Genomic DNA, 23,039 nt, shown 5'->3' on the forward strand with positions numbered 1-23,039 from the left:
TAAGAGGGAAAATGAAGAATGCCCATGCCAGACCTCCAGGTCTTGATCCAAGAAGGAAGAGTCCCATGGTAAGTACTCTTGTGATAACATAGAGTGATCTGGAAGATGAGGAAACATGTCTGGTAGATCTTATTATTAAGGGAAAAAAACCTGAAGCATCAAAGACCCAAAGTAGAAGGAATTTCAAAGACAAGGTATTGATTGTAGAGAAGCTCTCCGTGTCAACTCAACTTCAGAACAATGTCAAGAATGAGCTAGAGAGCCAAGTGTTGAACCAGTTGAAGAAGGTAAAGCCAATATGTCCATCTGGGGGTTATTGATGGCCTCTCACATGCATCAGGAAGCAGTTCTAAAGGCCCTTGCCAAAGTATAGGTGCCAATAGAAATGACCCCTCTCACACTTTGTAGGAGCCACCTATGCAATACAATCGCTCTTTTTCTCTAATAATGATCTGCCACCTGGAGGAAAGGATCATAATTGAGCCTTATATGTCATTGTGGAATGCAATGGGAATCAGATGCCTCAGGTCCTGATTGACAATGGATCAGCCCCAATGTCATGCTTCTCAAAGCTGCAAATTGGATAGGATTTGACCTTGCTCAGATGAAGCCTTCAACCCAGATGATTAGAGCTTATGACAATACTAGAAGGAAAGTCCTGAGAATATTGACCACAGTCATCTAAATAGGGCCTGCTCTATTCACTGTGGATTTTCAAGTAATTGATATTCAAGCTTCCTGCAACATGTTGTTGGGACGCCCATGACTGCATCCTATAGGAGTGGTGGCCTCAAGACTGCATTAGAAATTAAAATTTATCCATGAAGAGAAAGTAATCACTATCTTTGGTGATCTGAAAATTGTTCACACCCTGGCAAACATCGAGGCAAGTGGAGAAGCACCGTCGAATGTCTAGTTAGGAGGATTTGAGATTGGGGCTATCAGTGTTGTATCCTCAGAGGAAGGAGAATAATCCCATCAAGGTATCAGATGACATGGAACAATGCAGTGTTTAAGATGATGAACAATATGGAATATTTCTCTAGGCTTGGATTAGGAAAAAATTAGCAAGGGATTCCAAAATTCCCGAACATTCTGACCTACAGCAACAAGCATGGGTTGGGGTATGTTCTGTTGGAAAAGAAAAAAAGAGATCAAGGGCATCAAGAAACAACCACTTTCTCCAAAAAAATGAAGAAGCTCTCCCCCTTTATCACACCCTACTTCCTACACCTAGGGACATGTGACTGGAATACCCCTCGTATTCCACACCAACCCCAAGGATCCGCACTTTGCAGTACCATGTTCATTAACCTAATGGTACAATATAATCAGAGTCACAATGGAAGCAATAAAGTATATTTATACAATATCAGAAATGGAATCTAAGTGGATGGTATCATACAGTAAGTTGCATTTTATTCCATCATTCCAATGTGTGTAAGACATTAACTAGCACTGTATATATAAACACAAGTATATAAATCCCAAAAGTTAAAAAACGTATTTAATTACATCATTCCTCAATAATAATCCAAAACTCAAATGGGCCCCAAGCCCGCACTAGGCCACACCATATGCACAAGCCTCACAAGTACACTCCAGTCCATGCTCCTCCTTGCTGGGAACACCCCAAGTATCGTAGCCATTAAAGTATTGATACGCCAAGTCAACATCGACCGGTTCCACCAAACCTGCATTTATATCTAAAAAGAGAGGACCCTCGAGGGATGAGCTTTCACCAAGCCCAGTGAGCAATTAGATCACACAAGCATATGCAAGCGATCATGAATACACAATCCACCAGGACGCAAACCAAAAATGATAGACGTAACATCCCATACCACCAGGACAATTCATGCATCAGATTCAGTTTACAATCATGCAAAGAATTTATAATGAGTTCATTTTATTATTATCCACCTAATAATCAGAATGCCTAAGTCTTTGGGGTAAAGTGCTACTGCAACATCCCTTAGGTAGCATCCCCAGCCTCCAGAGTCCACACAGATAACTATCCGGCGATGTAACCAGAGTTATGGTTGGAAGCCTACGAGACCGGACCCCCTCACCGGGTTGTCCATAGACCTCCAATATAACCTTAGCTCTCACCCGGTTCTAAGACCTACACAGGCATCACCAGACACCGATCTATTGAGAATGGCTCCCCAGTCTGTCAGAAGTCACCACCAGTTACCCAACACCTTTCCCCATGTTGGTAAGGGGTGTAGCACTGGGAAGGTCATGGGCCAGTGGTCGAGTCCATAGTGCCAAAATATTGATCGACCTGCTATCCTCTCGCCCCCTCTAGCTTAGACGTACACATACGAGGGTACGATGGATGTGATACCAAAATCATGGTTGGCTGGTCACAAACCCGTACCACTCATGGTAACCCCAAGTCTGGCACCCACTCATGGCACTTGGATCTCATCACTTACACTCATCACATAAACATCATATATCGAACACATAACCATCATTCACATCTACATCTCATCATATAACCATCATAGAACCACATTTCATGTTCATGTCTCAATACTTAACCAATATCCACATTCACATCTCATTGAATAACCATTATAAAACCACATCTCATATTCATGTCTCAATACAAGTCCAATATCCACATTCACGATAACAGTTCAAGTATATTCGTAAAACCCTAAGTGTATAGCATTCAACATGATATTTGTAAACCACACCTATCATGATCCATCATTCAATAAGTATTCAAAACTGACATAGCATGCATTGAGATTATCATAGATCAACATACTAATTATCACACATATGCATGAATGTCATTCTACGCAAGTCACATAAAAACATTCCATAAATTAAGTCCAAGTATCTAATCCACTCACAAGTGTCATAACGTATGCCTTCGGGTCCTGTGCACGTGTATGCTCTTGTGCCCAATATAGGTCACCCTAAAAAGTCACAATATAGGTGTACAATAAGTGAGAGAAGGTCTGGGGACCAGTCCCAAAGTCAAATTCCATTTGCAAAAGAATTTATCTCTGCGGACTGTCCTATGGATCATGGACGCATGGTCCGCAGCATAGTTCGTACCACACATTTTTATTGTATTTTAGCTTAATTTGAGTCCAGCTTTGGTCTAATGCCAAGGGGCTTGTGGGGGATTGATTGGGGATTACTTTTAAACCCCCAATGATGCCAATTAGCCTATGTGGCCACTCTATTTAGAATCCAAACAAGAAGACAGGGTTTATTGCCAAGAATCCTCAATTTAGGGGTTCTTCAATGGAGGTTTCATGATTGATAGGTCATGGAGCTAGGAATTGATCAATTGGAGGTTGCAATAGTTACCTCCAACATCAAATAGAAGGGATAAAACACTTAGAGCAAGAAGCCCCATGGTTTGGGACCTAATTAAGCAATCTCCATGAGAAATCTAATAAGAATCAGTGGAATCAAAAGGAGGAAGGGTCTGCCTACAATGGAGATCGATGGAAGTGGTTGTAGGAGGTGTTCTTGAGCTTGGAGTTGCTAAATCTTCTTCTCCTCCATGAATTCCTTGGCTGGAATGTGCTCCTATGGTGCTGGAATGAAGGTGGAACAGCAATGGAGTCACTCCCCCATCTTCTTCTTCTTCCTTCTTCTTCTTTCTCTCTTCTAGCTCAGCTCTCCATGTTTTCTCTCTTCTCTCAGGTGTTGGAAATGGAAGGAATGAGAGGAAGGCTAAGGTTTTACCTAGCTTAGTTAAGGATCTAAGGGCTTGTTTGGTTGGGAGTAGGTTTAACGCATTGGAAGTGTTTAAAACTCAATAGAGTCCAAATAGGTCTTAGGTTAGTGGTCTTAGGGTTTGGTTAGGTCATTTGGGTCATAAATGGTGTAAGATAACTAGGGATTGAGACCTTAGCTTGAGCATGAGTGAACCAAGAGATGAAATCACATTTCTAGGCATTTTTTGGTTTTTACGGATCATGCTGGGGACTAAGGATCCATTGTCCGCATGCATCGTCCGTAGGGACTAAAATGCAGCTATTGAGGGTCTGACCTCAGCCCACTATTGAGGCCATAACTCGGTCAACACATTACGAAACAACAGGATTCAAAATGTGTTGTAAATTAGACTTAAAGAGATACATTTTTCATTAAAAAACCTTTTTTCCAATCATAAGGGAAGGCCCTAGAAAGTGGGTTCAAAGCGGGTTGTTATGCAAGGATAGCAAACTAGAATCTAATTGACTCTGGTGACCTCGCCTACTTCAAGGATGTTTAAGTAGGGGTTGAGAGGGGTTTTAATGGGGGTTATCTAAAATTATTAGCATCTTTAAAACCTACTATATTAGGTGAACACAACCGCTCAGATTTTGGGCATGGGCATAACACCCTATTTTAAAACTCTGAATGGATACTTCGTTAAGGAAGGAGTAGACTTCCTATACTGTCGGAACATTGAGTCTTGGTTCAACAATGCAATAGGGAGCTTCCCATGAGGATTCAAGATCTTCTTCCAAGATGATGTCAATTGGGTTGCCCACAAGATGGAACAGTCGAAGCTGAAGCCCGTTCAAGAGGATTTGAACATCGAAGGATTGTTCAAGATACCCATAATTTCTACTAAGGATGAGAAGGGACCACAACCCCATCTATTAATCCAACCTCTCCAATAATAAACTATGAACTAGATCAGTTTATATGAAAGGTTTCAAAATAGAGTCTCAGGGAGTAGTCAACTTTGAATTAGTTGCATATGTTAGCAAGTTTGTTAAAAGGTGTCTTTCAATTAAGGAAGTTAGCAACTTCCAATGTGTTGAGTCTGATTGTACTCCTTCTCTTATCATGAATGAAATTAATAATTTCAAGTATGTCTCCTCTTTTCTTGATAAAAATAAAGAAAGGCCCGCCCAACCTATCCGGGAGAACGTATGCCCCATCAATTTGGGAACAGAACAATGCCCCTGAATGGTTAAAATTGGTTTCCTCCCTCAATAAAGAGAAAGTGTGCCAAATGACAACCCTATTAAAGGAATTCCAAGAAGTGTGCTCGATCTTATGAAGATATGCTGGTATAGATCCAGAGATACTGCAACATCAATTGCCCACTTATCTGAATGTGCAGCCTGTTAAACAGAAGCCTAGAAGTATGCGACCTTAGTGGAGTGAGAAGATCAGTGAAGAAGTCATAAAGCAGTGGAATGTTGGATTCCTTCAAGTAACACAATATCCCAAATGGTTGTCAAATATTGTCCCTGTACCAAAGAAATATGGGAAGGTAAGGATGTGCGTGGATTTCCTTGACCTCAACAAAGTCAGTCCCAAAGATGACTTTCCCCTACCTCACATTGACATTCTAGTTGACAACACAACAGGGCATGCCTTATTATCATTCATGGACGGATTTTTTAGGTACAACCAAATTAGCATGTGCCAAGTGGCCACACCTTTTGGATATACTTTGGTATTCTTTTGATTCCTTTCATGAAAGATGTATTGTATAAACTGTATATAATACATAAGTCCTAATAGAAAAGGAATGTAATTTTTGAAAAATGTTAAACAGTTATTGTATACACTACAATGTAGCATCCACAAACTTTGATATTGTTAACATTATATTTCTTCTCTTTTGATCTATTGATTTTCATTGGAATGAGTTAGCCTTTAGATATTGCATCCGTGATCTTGGTGGGAAAGTGGAGTGTAGATGTACGCTCTAGTCACACATTCATATAGGACAGGGATGGGGGCATGACACATATAGCAAAACAGAGTTCTGCAGGGGTCACCGGTGGTCTGTCTGGTTGTTAGGGTGCATCGATTGGTCTGATCATCCGGTCAGAGATAGAGATCGATCCTGAGTTTAAAACTCAATTGGTTTTGCCCAAACACCAAGTCAAAGGGGGAAAATAGAGGGGAAAGATAAAGTACATGATATTAAGGAAATGTATACCTAATTGGACTCCAATTAAAAGGGATTAGAGCTCAATTTTGAGTTTTCAAGAGCTCAAAAGAAGGTTAAATCATGTTTAAATCAAAATTTGGGCAGAATCTAGGTTACATATGTTGATCATAAGGTCAAATCTCTCTAAATAGGTTTGATTCAGCTTAGACATGGCTAATGTGGCCCTGCATGTAAGATCAGGAGTGAGTGAAGGGTTAAAATAAGACATGCATTATGGTAAACATCAAAAGAAAAGAGGAATTTAGAGGCAGCAGGTCCTACCTTGTGCAAGACTGCAAGAAGAACAGCTGGGAAGCAACAAGTCAGTAGAGTTCCTTCCAAAATCCTCCTCCTCTTCTTCTTTTTCACTTCTTCCCTCTCCAGAGCTTAGGTTTTAAGGTTTAGCAAGTAAGAAATGATTTTAGAACTGAGGCTTACAATATATATAACATATCACTAAGGCTTGTTTGCCTGGACAGCTTAACAACTTAAATTATATTATCCTATGTATCGGCCGAGTGACTCATTGTCAATACTCTGTAAGGTACTCAAAACATTTGGCAGATCCCACATTATGCTGAGACACAAGTGAGAAGACCCACAATGAGGCATGTGGGCCCCATAACAGATTAATGTAATTTGCTATCTAACACCACTAGATGCTCCAACCGGTTGATCAAATGGATCATGCGGTCTAATCGTCCAGTGGGTGTTACTGTACCCAATTTATAGGTTATAGTTTAAGGGCTTTAAATACAACATTTATATGATTAGTCATCACCTCATGACCATCAATTAACATAGCCATCATATCACCAGTGTCCATGAAAGCATTTGTGGGTCCTATAATAAAATAGTATTTAATTAGACCCAAATCAGGTGCGGGTATGACACCTCTAGCAATATGAATCTTTCCTTTCTTGGAAAGATTTGGGAGCTTGGAGATTGAGTCCTATTAGGGAACTCAATATTTTTAACCCTTTTATCCCACTAATTTAGGAGTGTGGGGTTGCACAATATATTCAATATGTTGCACAACCCAAAATAAGAAGTGAGTTTTGACTCAAAAATCATACACTCTTGAAATTGTGGAACGCATTCCCCTCCCCCTTGAATTCGTCCTCCCTCTCTCTTAGTGTTTGATCTTGGAGAGGAGGAGCTTGCTTGATTGAGTGGGAACCCAAAGTTAAGCGTAGTGCGTGGAATGACTGTGAAAGGGCTATATTCGATTGGAGGTTTTGCGCTTGTGAAACTCAAGGTAATAGTTGAGTCTCGTTGTTGTTCTTGTGTTTGAATAACTTCTCCCATCGGATCGTTTAGAGATCCTTACTCTTGGTTTCTTAACTAAAGAGAATAATGAAGGAATTAGTCCAAAATAAAGTTCATTAAGGATCATATTCATATTCTCTTGACAATCCTTGCTTTAGCTCACTTTGGACCTCTAGCCAAAGTTCTTGGAATATTGTCTTTAAAATTTAACCAGCTGAAATCACCTTTTCCCATGTGCTGTTCTCCTTCCATAGGGTCTTAGTCCAACAAATCAGACTATATCTTGACCAACCTCACCTTGCAAAATGGGACATGGTATGAATCCCACAAGTTAAGAATGTAAAGAACAAGAACCTTGATCCAATCAAATGAGATATAGGATTCTTGACATATTTTTTAAAGTTCTTGGGGCTTACATGATTAAAGATATCACAATTTCTGTACAACCCATTTTCTAGAAGAAAATTTTTAAAGATAAATGTCTATACCTTAGTGGGAAGGAATTAATAAATTGTGGGAGTAGTTTTTTTATTGCAAATGCATGAATAAGCAAAGAATTCTTTGTGATAATTTTGTTAGGTTTTGCTCGCATTTATTGCATGGGGAGTCACATGAGTTGTTGGGTGTTGGCTTGCATTTATTGCATTAGGACTCACATGGTTGCTTGATGGTCAAGCTAGGTTGAGTGGAATGCATCTTGCATGCCAAGCTTTGTATATCTATATATTTTGAGCGGAAGTTTAAAATGGGATGAGAGATATAGACAAGCAAAGGTCATGCAAGACGTGAGGATTGAGAGAGTGGATTGTTCTTGGGTTAACTGAGAGAGGCTGTATGATGAGCACATTTATGTGTGAAATCTTAGGGCATAAAGCATACATTTTATCACATTGGACAGAGTTACTCGGTGCTTTCTTGTGCTTTTCAGGTTTTAGGTGAATTCTTGTGAAAATGGAGGAGATGATGCTAAGAAAATTTTTTTAGGCGATGTAGAGGTGTTAATGGCATAGATGCATAGCCCATCGAGTCAGCTTCGTAACGGTTCAAACGGCACTTGATTTCGAGTTGAAACGAAGAAGTTACGGTCGTTTCTGTAACGACGCGCGAAAATGGTCTGTAGGGGTTTATTTGTAATTATTAACAATCGGCCGGGGACAAAGTGAAGTATAAGTTCGGATTACAGGGGCTTTATTGCAATAACTAGAAGTTATATTTATTGTACCTGAAAGATTCCATTTGGAGGGCTTTGGACAGTCCAACTTCAACTTGAGATATCTTGGGCTCCCGAACTCCAAATTGGACGAAATTTGGATCTATTTTGGGTGATTTTTCCCAAGGAACACAATGGTGAGGCCTATATAAGCACCCCATCCTTCACGTTTTCTGAAGGATAGAATGGGTATTTTATTTGTTCTTGAAGGAATCCTAGTCATCACCCTTACTCTCTCTCTCCTCCAACTTCTCAAGGGCACTTCTGAAATTCTATTTGGGATAGATTTATTTTGAAAGATATTCCCTCACCTATGAAAAGTTGAAAAGTCACAGATGCTTTGATTTTATTGCTTGGAGAAAATATCTACAAAGAAAATGAAGCACTTGTTAGAATTGGAAGTTTACTTTTCTAGAAATAGAAAGTCTATGTAAACAATCTTCTCTTCTTCTTCTTTTTATTTTTTTCTTTTTTTCTTAGGATTCAAGGCATTGTAAAAGAGGAAGGAGAAGAGAATATTCTCTTTTCTTAGGGAATATTTCTCCTACACTTCCCTCTTCTCTCTTCTCCTCTCTTCCCCCTATAAATACCCCTTGCCCTTTGGCTTGTAAGAAGTGAGTTTTTTAGTTCAGTTTTTAGTTAGTTTTTAGTTCAATTTTAATTCAGTTTTTTAGTGTAATTTTTACTTCATTCACTTAGTGAAATTTTCTCTTCTTTTCCTATTTTTGGCTTAAGTTCTTAGTTTTGATTTCATAAGTCTAGTTTAATGTTTGTAATAGTTTTTGTTTAAAGCTTCCTAGTCTAAGTTCCTATGTTGATGACAAGACATGGAGATTTAGAAGAGGAAGCCATGGTGAGTTTATTTAAGTATTCAAGCACATCAAGGTATCTCATTCTCTAAACCCTTAATCTCATTCTCCCTCTCATCTATCTCTCTCTATCTTCTTCTTCTTCTCCCTCTATTTCTTTTATTTTTTTTTTTATATGGTTGTGGTTTGTGGATTCACTTTTATTCCCTTATTCCATTTTATGTGGTTATTATGTGTGGCTGCATTTTTATTCCTTTCAATTTGCGTTAGTCTGATAAGTTAGATGCTCATGTATTAGGACGTCAATTTAATCCCTTAATTTTGTTAGATGCTTTTGAGTTAGGATGCATTAATTTTCATTAATTTAACACTTTAATTTGGTTCACTTTGCATTACTTTTAAGTTAGTTAAATAGAGTGGCATATATCTCCTCGTGTTCGACCCGTAGCTACGATTGACCCATACGCTTGCGGTATTATTTTAACTCAAACACTGTACAAGGGATTTGGGTTGGATTTTGGAATTAAACTTAAGCCATGCTTGTACTGTATTTTTCTCTTAGTGAAGAACAAAGGATCTCTCCGTGGATGTAGGTAGGTTTTTGCTGAACCACGTAAATCTTGTGTGTTGTTTTCTTGTGTTATCTTTTCTTCCTTTAGATTGCATTTCTGTCCGTCGTGTGTCGATCCCAACAAGTGGTATCAGAGCGAGGTTCGATGGATCATCACTGGTGGTGCATGGAGATTTAGAAAACCATGGTGTATGAGGAGAGGAAGAAGGTTTTCAAAGTGAATGGGAGTTAAGATTCCATGACTAATCGGATCGTATGAGGTTTTTCTTTGTGCTTGTGGAGACATACAGTAATAGTACGTTAGGTTTTAGAATTTTTTTTTCTTCTTTTTGATTCAATTCAATGGGAACTTTGGTGGTTGGAAGAAGTTTCATACCAATCAAGGTTTAGGCTTGAAGAGATTTGACAAAAAAAGAGAAATTGTGCAGCAGAAGAAGAAAGGTGCGTTTGATTTTTGTTTAAAGTTTTTTGTTTTTTTTTCTTTGAATGAAAGTTATAATCATTACTGAGAGAATGTGGTATCAGAAGAGAATATTGGAAACAGTGGTTCGGTGGTGTAAAAAGAAAGGTAAAAAATTATTTGTTACAGAACCGATTCCTTATCGGTTTTGCTTTGTACTGGAATTCTGGTTTTGTACATAGAGTGTGGTATGGAGGTTTGGGTTCCTTAGGTTTTTTGATGCTCTTGATTCAGTGGAAGGGATAGATTGGGTTGATTACATTCCGTTGCTATAGATCCTGTGGGTTCGTGCAAATATCAACAGTGAACATGTTGATGGCGGGCACGGAGGGTACATATCTAGTATCAGTGGTCTATAGGCTTGCAGGGAGTGTTGGAACTGGTGGAGCTTCTATTGAAACTCAGACAAGAGGTACAAGTAGAAAGCAAAGACTGCAGGTGGTTCAGGCGATGAACAAGTGCAAGTCTAGAATGAAGTGGATGACTTTTGCTTCAGATTTGGTGAGTGGCAATGATCTCTCAAAGTAGGCTGCAGCGGGTGGGGAGTTGAAGCAGCTTCACATCGTGCGGCAGAGGTGAGTTGTACGGGGCACCCCAGTGTGGGTGTGGGTCATACTAGGATGGCTTGGGTATGGTGGTCAAGAAAGGACACCTCGGGCGGTGCCATGGGGGTATGGGTCATACCGGTTTGGGTATGGAAGTCAGGCAACTTGACTTTTTAGCTACACATGTTCATTGGTCATTGTTTTTGAATCAGGTGACACCAGGGAACTGCTGATTCAGATTGGTTGTGTAGCTAGTAGCTTTATTGAAGGCCAATAGTTTTTCTATTTGTGGTAATTACAAGCAGGTGAAGTTGCAATAATTTCTCTAAAGTGGTAGGATGCTAGCCAGGTAGAGATTTATTAAGTTTTGGGTTGCATTTATTGCATGGGGAGTCACATGAGTTGTTGGGTGCTGGCTTGCCTTTATTGCTTTAGGACTCACATGGTAGCTTGATGGTCAAGTTGGGTTGGGTGGAATGCAAGGGAAGAATGCTTGCACGCCAAGCTTTGTATCTCTATATATTTTGAGGGGCAGCTGAAAATGGGATGAGAAATAGGGACAAGCAAAGGTCATTCAAGATGTGAGGGGTGAGAGAGTGGATTGTTCTTGGGTTATTTGAGAGATGGTGTACAAGGGATTTGGGTTGGGTTTTGTAATTAAACTTAAGCCATGCTTGTACTGTGTTTTTCTCTTAACGAAGAACAAGGGATTTCTCCATGGATGTAGGCAGATTTTTGGCGAACCACATAAATCTTGTGTGTTGTTTTCTTGTGTTATCTTTTCTTCCTCTTGGTAGCGCTTCTGTCCATCTTGTGTCGATTCCAATAGTGAAGAGAGAAAGAGGTAAGTGAGTGTCCATGTGAGAAAAGGGAAGTGAGAAATGGTGTACAAGGGACTTGGGTTTAGCTATCAAATTATAAGGTTGTACTATATGTTTTTCCTTCTCTTGTTCTTAGTGGAAGATCGATTATTCCGTGGATGTATGCGGTATTGCAGAACCACGTAAATCTCTTGTCTCTTGTGTGATTGTTTTCTTTTTCTTTTCTTTTGTTTGTTTTTGTTGATCTTGTGCATACTGGTTTCGTACGTTGCTCAAATCGCAAAGAGAAGGTTGTTTCCCAACCCCCCCCCCACCAAGTGGTATTGGCTGTAGAGTCATTTGACTTCATTTTGTGTTTGTTATATTGGACTGCTGTATGGTTGATTATAATCTTGTTACTTATTGAAATGAAGGAACTTTGTGCTATTTCTAGAGATTCTTAACTAATGTGTTGGTTTCCATTGACGAACAACAAAATAAAAACTCTAGAATTTTTAGCTTATGTGGTAGTTTATTCCTCTCATTTCTTTGCTCCCTTGCTTTGCCTCTGTTTGTCAATAGCTAATAAGTCTGAAAGATATTGATATTATTTCACCCTAAAATGGATTCTCCAAATTGGAGAATATATAGAGTTTACATGAGGAGACCAGCTCACTGGACTTATACAAGGTAAGCTTACATGCAATCTTGGTGCAATATTGGATTTCTAAAAATACAAAGATTCAGAACTTGCAATCCAAGGAATGAATTCACTTGTGATGATAAATCAACATCACATGTGAAAAATGGGGAATATGAGAGAGAGAGTGTGTATCGTTCAACACACCCCCTCAAGTTGGGGATTCGGGAACCCGAGTCTTTAGCTTGTCCCTGAGAAATTGAAAGAGGGTTGTGCCAAGTGCCTTCGTAAGAGTATCTACAAGTTGGTCTTGAGTTGAAATAAACTGGACTTGAAGTTGCTTCTTAGTCATACGATCTCAAACAAAGTAAAAAACTATTTCGACATGTTTTGTGCAGGCATGAAAAACTAGATTGGCAGATAAGTAAGTCGCCCCAATGTAATCACACCAAAGAATTGGTGTGCCAGAAAGAGGATAGCCATATTCACCAAGTAAGGACTCAAGCCAGATTAATTCAGTCGAAGCATCAGTCAAGGCCTTGTATTCGGCTTCTATTGAAGAGCGTGCCACTATTTTCTGCTTATGAGATGTCCAGGATATAAGATTAGGGCCAAGACAAATGCCGAAACCACCTGCAGATTTTGGTCAAGGGTGTAACCCGCCCAATCAGCATCAGAAAAGGCTTGCAAAGACAAGGAAGCAGAGCGTTTAATGAGCAGACCATGAGAGCAGGTGTGCTTGAGATATCTAAGAATACGCTCTCCATCTGCCAGTGCTTAGAAGTGGGTGCATGCACAAACTGGCAAGCCCGATTAACAGCAAATGCAACATCAGGACGAGTGAGGGTGACATACTTCAGAGCACCCACAATCGAACGATACTCAGTAGGGTTGGATAGGAGAGCACCCCCTGCATCCAATGCCTTTTGTGTACTAGCCATGGGAGTGCGTACTTGTTTGTAGTCAATCATGTCAGTCTGGCACAATAAGTCAGAGATATACCAAGATTGAGACAAGTGCAGTCTCTTGGAATGAGTGGTAGCCTGGACACCAAGGAAAAAGTGAAAATTCCCAAGATCCTTGAGGGAAAATTCACCAGAAAGTTGCTGTAAAAGAGAAGAGATCATAGATGGGTCGCTGCTAGTAACTAGAATATCGTCAACATATATCAAAATATAGCACACATCGGAACCCTGAGTGCGTATAAAAAGTGAAGTATCAGTCTTGAAATCACGAAATCCAAGAAGAAGAAGAAAATCAGATAATCGATGAAACCAAGCTTGGGGTGCCTGTTTAAGACCATAAATGGAGCGATGAAGGCGACAAATATAGTTCAGATGGTTGGAGTCAGTGAATCTAGGCAGCTGAGACAGGAAAACCTCCTCTTCCAACTGGCCATGGAGAAAGGCATTACTGACATCTAATTGGTAGATGGACCATCAATGCGAGACAACTATGGAGAGAATGCAATGAAGAGTGGTTGGTTTGATGACAGGGTTGAAAGTTTCACCATAGTCAAGCCCATACTATTGGTGAAAGCCCTTTGCAACAAGACGCGCTTTGTAGCACTCAAGGGAGCCATCTGCTTTCCGCTTAATGCGATAAACCCACTTGCACCCTATGAGATTCATATGTGGTTGACGAGGTACCAAGGACCATGTGTCATTTCTGATCAATGCATTATACTCCTCGGCCATAGCAATGAGCCACTCTAGAACTTTAGAGGCCTGTGAAAAACAAGTAGGCTCAACAATATCATTAGTAACAACCAAAGCATGTGGGCGTGAGCGAGATTGCACAGAGGGTAGCTATGTGGATGTGGGGGTGGCAGCATATAGATCACTAATTAGGCGAGTGCGCCTAGGCGGAGATGGTGGGGTCACCATAGGGGAGTGTGACGGTAAGGGTGTGGTAATGGGGAGGGTAATTGGGACAGCAAGGGTGAGGGGGGTACCGGGGTCGCCAAATTGGGTGAGCGATCAAGTGGAGATGGTAATGGTGAGGGCACACCATGTGGTGGCGGATGGCCCAATGGTGGCAGCTGAATAGGGGCAGTAGCCCAAGGGGAAGTAGGAAGAGAAGAGGAAGGTTGTGAAGGACCCGTAGATGGGTTGGAGAAAGGAAAAGAATTTTTATCAGAACGAAAGTGGCGGGCGATGTAAATCCTATTAGAAGGAATGTGAAGGCACCTATAACCAATATGTGATGGGTTGTAGCCAAGAAACACACAAGGTAATGAGCGAAAATCCATCTTATGCCTATTATATGGGCGTAAAGAAGGGAAACATAAACAACCAAACACCTTAAGAAAATGATAATCCAATAATTTATGAGAAACTAGTTGAAAAGGGGCAACACCATGGGAGACAGTCGAAGGCATGAGATTGATCAAATAAACGGCAGTTTCAAATGCAAAATTAGTACATTCGGGGAAAAGACCGATAAGCAAGAAGGGAAAGCCCTGTTTCAATAATGTGCCTATGACGGCGTTCAACAGCCCCTTGCTGCTCATGGGTATGGGGATCGGAAACCCTATGCAAAATACCAATGGTTGCGAAAAATGTAGGGAGAGTCCAAAGTTCCCCACTCCAATCCGTTTGAATGGCCTTAATTTTCCTATCAAATTGTCGCTCAACAAGAGCCTGAAATTGCCAAAAAATTGTGAAAACATCAGATTTGCGAACAAGAGGATAAAACCATATGAATTTAGTATCGTCATCAACAAAAATATAACAAAAAATCTATGTGATTGGGCTGTAATCTTAGATAGAGATCACAATTTACTTGCTATTTTTTTTGAATATTTATGAAGGATTTGATATTGCTATGTGATTTCTATGATTGTAGGCCTGGAAGGAGAAAAGCATGAATCAGTGATAGAATCAGCCTCCTTAGCTGATTTTGGATGTTCAATACCAGTTGGGCCAAGGGTCCGCATGTGTGCAAATCGTCATCTCAAGGGCATTATTGTAATTTGACAAAGAAGAGATTTCTTAAGAAGAGTCGATATTGGACTCATTGCATCAGTAAAATTAAATGGTTAACATTTAATTCTTGGGTCGAGTCAATTCAGTTCAAGGAATGAGGGATTACGGCCAAAAAATGGATTATGGCAAAGTTGGAAAGTGTGAAGAAAGAAAAAATAAAAAAATAAAAAAAGAAGAGAGATCTCTCTCCCTAATTTCTCTCCTCTTACATAAACCCTCTCTCACACCTCTCCAACTCCTCTCTCACAGCCCTACCTCTCTCGTTAACACGTTTTTGGCTGGATGTGTTTCTTAAGAAGGCAAGTTGAGAGAGGATTCTCACAAGAAAGGAATCGTGCTTTGTTAAGGATGCAATCAGAGGTCCCCTTATCAACTCCCTCACTGGGTTTTCCTATTCTACCCCTTTTGCTTCCATAAATGGAGGAATGAAGATAAGGCAAGGGAGGGCAAGAAGGGAATAAAAATAAATACAGCAAAGGAATGGATTAGAGGGAGGAGACGGTTTTGGCTAGGATTGGAAAAGTTGCTGGAGACGTTTTTGGGAAGGGTTCTACTAAAGAAAGAGAAAAAGAAAATAAGAGGGATCGTTCTTGGCTGTGTAGGATTCCAGTTCACGGTTTGGGGAGAAGAAGGCTTGAAGAAGAAGAAGAAGAAGAAGAAGAAGAAGAAGAGGAAGGACATCTACCATCGCCACCATCCAGCACCTTCACACACCTGAATCGCCATTGCTGCCATTGCTTCTACTCTCTTCTTCCATCTAATTCTCTTGGCCTGTATCCCTAACTTCTCTTTAGTAATTCATGTTAAATGAGTAACTAAACTTGCTGCTGTTTTTGGGAAGATGATACTTTAAGGAAGATTAATTATTCATTCTCTTTTCCTATTGATTGCTTGGAAAAGACTTAGGCATCCCATTATAATTTTTGTGTAATCATGTTTACAACTAGTTAGGGTAACTTAATTTTGTGATTCAAGTTAACCTACCAAGCAATGGTATTGAATTGATTCATGTGATCGTATCGATGATACGGTATACCTGAGCGGATTGTGCTTACCTGAGCTCTTTGAACTTTCGATTCATTGTAGCGATTGGACGATAATTTCACCAAGATACTTTATGCCTAGAAGGGATCCTATATTCTGTGGTTGTCGTGGGGCTTGTAGTCGCCATGAGCCGAATATGAGAGATTGATTGATGAATCTAAATTAAAGTTGATTCAACCTAAAAATTGTATTTTCTCACCATCTTTTATTCGCTTTAATCAGTTACTAGTGTTAGCTTCAAATTAATTAATTTGCATTTTTAATTTAACCTTAGACTTGATTTAATTTCGTGCAACTTATCCTCTATTCCCCGTAGTTCGATACCCTTACTCTCCACTGTATTAGTGTTTAGTTAGGTTTATTTTTTATTGGTTCAACGATTCGATCACTATGACCATATAAAGAGGGTGTGGGGGATGGACCCCACACATCACTGTAAATTAAATCCAAAGGAAATAAACTTTGACTGTCCGTAACAAATAAAGAAAGATGACTGTCTTTGCCTAAATGACAAGCAGTACAAACATTATTAAAACGTGAGGAAAAACAAGGTAAATTATTTTTATTAAGCATATAAAGAAGTAATTGCTCATTAGGGTGTCTTAAACAACGATGCCAGATGTCAATGGAGGATCAAACAGCAGAGTGAGCAGAAGACCGGTTTGGTGGAGTAAGTTCATAAAGACCACCCTTACTCGGTCCGGACAGTAGAGTGGACCTGGTGACCTGATCCTTCATAAGGAATAAGACGGGTGAAATGCAAAATTAGCATTGTTATCACGAGAAAATTGCTAAATAGAAAGAAGACGCTTAGAAATTGAAGGTACATGAAGAACATCATTTAAATGAAAAGAACGAGAAGAGAGAGAAGGGAGAGAAGGGAGAGAAGAGTAACCAATATGAGAGATGGGTAAGCCTTTACCATTACCAACGTTCAATTGATCTTGCCCTGTGTAGTCATCAAACTGAGAAAGGGATTGGATATCTGGGGTTACATGATGGAACACCCCCGTGTCAGGATACCACGGTAGGGCAGTGGATGGATGGGGGGTAGGTAACAGTGGTGAATTGGGATGGCTAAAAGTGGAAGAAGAAAGGGGGATAAGCGGGATAAGTGTAATGGACTGTGGGTGGCGGGTTATTGGGATGGTAGGGTAGGGGTTGGTTGATGTACCACTTTGTTGACGGAAATAGCATCAATCTGTTGAATGAGTAGTGCAACGATAAACGGAACACCAAAAACGCCCAGGTTATTGGCCACCATAAGGACTCCCACGACCACGGCCACGGCCCCAATGGCTGCCACGACCCCCACATTGAGTAGGATGAGAAACAGAATCCGAGGAGGATCCCGAACGTTAAATAGTATTGGCGGTAGGTGCACTTGGAGGAGAAGCAGCATCAGTGAGTGCAAGTTTCTTCATAGAGGAGCCATGCAGAAATTCATGGCTGAGGAGCATAGCATGCAAATCATCATAAGCAATCGGCTTGATCCTGGTAAGAAGAGAGGAGACCATGGATTGAAATTCAGTTCTCAGACCCCGAAAAATATGGAGGTTGAAGGTACTGGGACGCAGGGCATGGCCGGTAGCACCTAGTTTGGCAACAATAGTCTTGGTACGTTGCAAAAAGTCTGAGACCAGTTCATCAAGTTTCTATGTCAAATCTTGAAGGGCCATGGTCAGGGACATAATCCTGCTCTCAGACGGAGAAGAGAAAGTAGTATGGAGAGTGTCCCAGATAAACTGACTCGTTTTCTTGTCAAGAACTAATGGAAACACTTCTTTAGAGAGAGAAACAAGAAGAAGGCTGTGAAGCATAGAATCTTGACGACGCTAGTGAGCACGGTCAATAGGATCTTGAGGACATGGTGTACATCCATCCAAATAGCCAAACAGATTTTGGCCATCAAGAAAATGTTCAACTTGATTTTGCCAAAACAAGAAATTCTTAGAGCTAAGTTTTATGGAAATATAGTGATGAGTAATAAGCACATTTATGTGTGAAATCTTAGGGCATAAAACATACATTTTACCACATTGGACAGAGTTACTCGGTGCTTTCTTGTGCTTTTCAGGTTTTAGGTGAATTCTTGTGAAAATGGAGGAGATGATGCTAAGGAAATGTTTTTAAGCTATTTAGAAGTATTAATGGCATGGATGCGTAGCCCATCGAGTCAGCTTCCAACGGTTCAAACTGTACTTGATTCCGAGTTGAAACGAAGAAGTTACGGCCGTTTCCGTAACGATGCGCGAAAATGGTCTACAAGGGTTTGTTTGTAATTATTGACAGTTGGCCGGGGACAAAGTGAAGCGGAGGTTCAGATTCCAGGGGCCTTAACACAATAACCAGAAGTTATATTTCCTGTACCCGAAAGATTCCATTTGGAGGGCTCTGGACAGTCCAACTTCAACTTGACATATCTTGGGCTCCCCAACTCCAAATTGGACGAAATTTGGGTCTATTTTGGGTGATTTTTTGCAAGGAATACAATGGTGAGGCCTATATAAGCACCCCATGCTCCACGTTTTCTGAAGGACAGAATGGGTATTTTATTTATTCTTGAAGGAATCCTAGTTATCACCCTTACTCTCTCTCTCCTCCAACTTCTCAAGGGCACTTCTGAAATTCTACTTGGGATAGATTTATTTTGAAAGATATTCTCTCACCTATGGAAAGTTGAAAAGTCAAAGATGCTTTGATTTTATTGCTTGGAGAAGATATCTACAAAGAAAAGGAAGCACTTGTTAGAATTGGAAGTTTACTTTTCTATAAATAGAAGGTCTATGTAAACAATCTTCTCTTCTTCTTCTTTCTATTTTTTTTTTTTTTCTTAGGATTCAAGGCATTGTAAAAGAGGAAGGAGAAGAGAATATTCTCTTTTCTTAGGGAATATTTCTCCTACACTTCCCTCTTCTCTCTTCTCCTCTCTTCCCCCTATAAATACCCCTTGCCCTTTGGGTTGTAACAAGTTAGTTTTTTAGTTCAGTTTTTAGTTAGTTTCTAGTTCAATTTTAATTCAATTTTTAGTGTAATTTTTAGTTCATTCACTTAGTAAAATTTCTTTTCTTTTTCTCCTTCTAAGTTGTGATTTTTGGCTTTTCTAAGTTCTAGTTTGCTTTTTGATTTTCATTTAATGGTTGTAATAGGTTTAGTTTATGCTTTAATTTCAATTTAAGTCTTCAATTGGATTGTAATTTCTTAATTCTAGTTTAGGTTTTAAGCCTTCTAGTCTAAGTTCTTAAGTTGATGATAAGACTTGAAGATTTAGAAGAGGAGGCCAAGGTAAGTTTATGAAGTATTCAAGCTTTTCAGTTACATTCATGCAAGCACATCGAGGTTTTACTATCTAAGCTCTCAATCTCATTCTCCCTCTCCTCTATCTCTCTCTATCTTCTTCTTCTTCTCCCTCTATTTCTTTTATTTTTTTTTATATGGTTGTGGTATGTGGATGCACTTTTATTCCCTTATTTATTTTTATGTGATTATGAAGTATAGCTGCGTTTTTGTTGTTCGTTCCAATTTACGTTAGTTTGATCGGTTAGATGCTCATGTGTTAGGACGCCAACTTAATCCCTTAATTTTGTTAGATGCTTATGAGTTAGGATGCATTAATTTTCATTAGTTTCATTAGTTTAATTTAACACTTTAATTTGGTTCACTTTGCATTACTTTTAAGTTAGTTAAATAGAGTGGCGTATATCTCCTTGTGTTCGACCCGTAGCTACGATTGACCCGTACGCTTGCAGTATAATTTTTGAACTTAAACAATGAGCATTAGAGAGGGAGAAAGAAGGAGAGGATAGAGGTGATGGAGTGATGGAGGACACAGCCGTGGAGGAATCACCTTCATCCCCCATGAGAAAAAAAACGTCCCAAGGAAAGGAAAAAAAAAATCTCGTTTGATGTTAGATGAACCTTGATACCATAATAAGTCTGAAAGATATTGATATTATTTCACACTAAAATGGATTCTCCCAATTGGAGAATATAAAGAGTTTACATGAGAGGAGAACAGCTCATTGGACTTATACAAGGTAAGCTTACATGTAATATTGGTGCAATATTGGATTTCCAAAAATACAAAGATTCAGAACTTGCAATCCAAGGAATGAATTTACATGTGATGATAAATCAATATCACATGCGAAAAATGGGGAATATGAGAGAGAGAGTGTGTATCGTTCAATAATAGCCAACCTTTCCGCATTTCCAATTTCACAGTGATATCTTACTCTCAATCATTGGTTTTTTTTTGGCAGTGGTGAAATTGATTTTGATGAATTAGGGCACATGGTGACAACAAAGGTTGGAGAAAGGGATACCAATGAGGGGAAATGACGACCTAACCCCCAACCCAAACATACTGCCCAAGTGAGGTTAAGTCTTCATTTCCGCCCCATATGAGAGGAACCGGACAACCGTACCGGGCAGGGAACCTAAGAGGAAAAAACTTCTACCACGGAGGAGCTCATGGAAGCTTTTCAAAAAATTGAGTAAGATAATAATGTGAAGTACGCCTTATCTTGAGTCATCTTTTTCCTTCTTAATAGATATTGGTGCTCTAGGTGTTTGTAAACGGGAATTTTGGTCCTCTCTAACACACTGTTGGTTTGGGTAGCAATTGAATTAGTGGATCAGTTAAAATTCCACTGTAAAAACTACTTATAACTACCGTTTGTTGTGAAAGGAAATAGGTGGGAATGGCTGCAAGAATGACTATCGTGGTTTAGGTGTTTGTAACCGGGAATTGGGACAATGCGGGTGCTTGGACAAGAATCTGTTTGGGACTTGGGAAAACCCCACAAGGGAAAAAACAGATTAGAAATTTTCTTTTTATATTATTGCACATACCCAACTAAGGAAATAGATTTGGATTAGAAAAGGTGTTGAGTTGTTAGATACCATATGCTTGTGCCTGGCGAGTTGCAGACCAGGTGGATGGGGACCTTTCTATTATTGGCAAAGCCTGATCTCAGTCTAGAAAATGTTGTGGTGATTCTTTGGCGGACCGTTTTGCCTTCGAAACACATCAGAATGGCCAAAAAGTGCATACATCAGCAACCTAGGCGCTGTCCCTTGTAGAGCTGGTCGAGATCTTCGATTTGATATATATTTTTTGCCCTATGTTGGTTCAAGTCTGAACCAGACCAGGTGGGTCTCTAGGGGCAGTTTTGTACTTTCTGGGTTAGGATTTTCTTATATATTGTAAAGCTCTCTTTGAGAGATGAGAGAGTGAGAGTTTGTATTTGCTTCACAAAAATAGTGGAGTCATTCTATCGCTCAGCCATGGATGTAGCCTTCCTTCTTGGAGATGAACCACGTAAATCTTGTCTTGTGTGTGATTTCTCTTCCTTTTTTTCGTTTTCCTTTGCAAAATCGCCATTCTACTGCATTGTTTTTCTAAACTTTCCCCTTCCCTCATTGGCTCTCCACCACTTAACTGCAAGCATTCATTTCACCATTCTTACTTCTTAGCTTAGGCAAACATATGATTGGATATGTAATATCAATTCAATTAAAAAAATATTGTATTCAGTTCAGCTTAGCAGCATGTGGCTTAACCAAGTCATGATTGTGTTGACATCAATTGAAATCGTAATCATTGTCTTAGATGGATCTCTTGTGTTTTATTGGAAGAGAAGTGCCATGAGGGTAGGGTTCTACTGGTCAAAATAATATCTTCATTGTCCATGCCCAACTCAATCGGGTTGTCACAACTAATCAACTTTAATCTCAGTATAGGGTTGGATTCATTCAACTAGATCAGAATGCCTACAGCGTTAAGACTCTTATATGGCAGACCTCAAAGATTGTCAGGTTTGCTTGGATTCTTTCTCACGTCCAAGTTGTTAGCTCCATTTTCTATCAATATATTGAATGTGTTGCAATAGCCAATCAATTGGCAAGAACAGTTGCGATGAGATTTTTCTATTTGGGTATTCATCTATTGATAGAATTCAGAATCAATAAAAATCCAAGAAATAAAAAAAATCAAGGTAACATGTATAAAGTGAAGCTGAAGAGGACTGTTATTGAGTTGCTATCTAATTGTTTTGGGTTTTTGTCTTTTCAGGGAGAAGTTAATGCTACCAAGTGGGATCCAACTGGAACGTTGTTGGCTTCTTGCTTTGATTATTTCACAGCAAAGGTGACTTTTGGTGGAATCTCAACCATTTGATGAATTCCGCAGGGCCTTATATTCATATTTGTTCAATGAGATGATTTTCATGGTCTGGATTGACAACCTCTGTAATGTAAATTTGATGCAGATATGGAGTATGAAGCAGGACAAGTATGTGGATGCTTTGAGAGAGCATGTCAAGGTTCTCATGAGTTTTTCCTTTTTTGTTTTTATGATCTGGCGATACCAATGAATTTTGCTTTCTATAGATGTCTGTCTGCTCGCATTGTTGAAGCCAAAAATGTTCTCTCATCTCTTATTGAGGAAGTAAATCTTTTTATAAAGATGTCTGTCTGCTCGCATTGTTGAAGTCAAAAATGTTTATCTCATCTCTTATTGAGGAAGTAAAATCTTAACCCTCAAGAGTGTTGCATTTCCAACTAGGCACTCTTTCTTGAGGAGTGTATTTTAAATGAGGATGGGAGATTGAGTTGGGATCCTACTTTTAGAAGGTGAAGATTTGGGGACAGGAGTTACAGGAAATAATTTCATTTTTTGCAGATTCTTGGTGAAGTTCTCATTGATGTGATGAGGGAAGATGGGTGGAGATGGACTTCACATGAAGTAAAAATGAAAAACGACAGTTACTCTATTCCATGAACC

This window comes from Telopea speciosissima, chromosome 9 (genome assembly GCF_018873765.1).
Source record: "Telopea speciosissima isolate NSW1024214 ecotype Mountain lineage chromosome 9, Tspe_v1, whole genome shotgun sequence".
Classification (NCBI taxonomy): domain Eukaryota; kingdom Viridiplantae; phylum Streptophyta; class Magnoliopsida; order Proteales; family Proteaceae; genus Telopea; species Telopea speciosissima.